We start from the raw sequence: 323 nt of genomic DNA, 5'->3' as shown, positions 1-323 counted from the left end.
AAAAGAATCACGATGGTAGATATTAGGTTAACCGACTCAACTACTATATTGTAAACATGAAAATTCTTGGATCCCGTTGCAACACACTGGTACACACCTATTTATATTAGAAAAAAGTAGAGGCAACTGAACCTTGAACATGCACCATATTTATCATGTCATCTTGAAATCAATCCGAAGTTCTAAATAGCGAAGAACACAATAAGAGGTAGCTGAAACAAATGGCACGCTTGGACGAATCTTATATGTGTTTGGCTGAAAGTCACGATCAATTTGAGTGTATGATGTGGGAAGCTTATATAAGTAAAACCCAGTTTTTTAAA

The sequence above is a fragment of the Triticum dicoccoides genome, chromosome 3B (assembly GCF_002162155.2).
Source record: "Triticum dicoccoides isolate Atlit2015 ecotype Zavitan chromosome 3B, WEW_v2.0, whole genome shotgun sequence".
Classification (NCBI taxonomy): domain Eukaryota; kingdom Viridiplantae; phylum Streptophyta; class Magnoliopsida; order Poales; family Poaceae; genus Triticum; species Triticum dicoccoides.
This window is presented reverse-complemented; position numbering follows the sequence as displayed.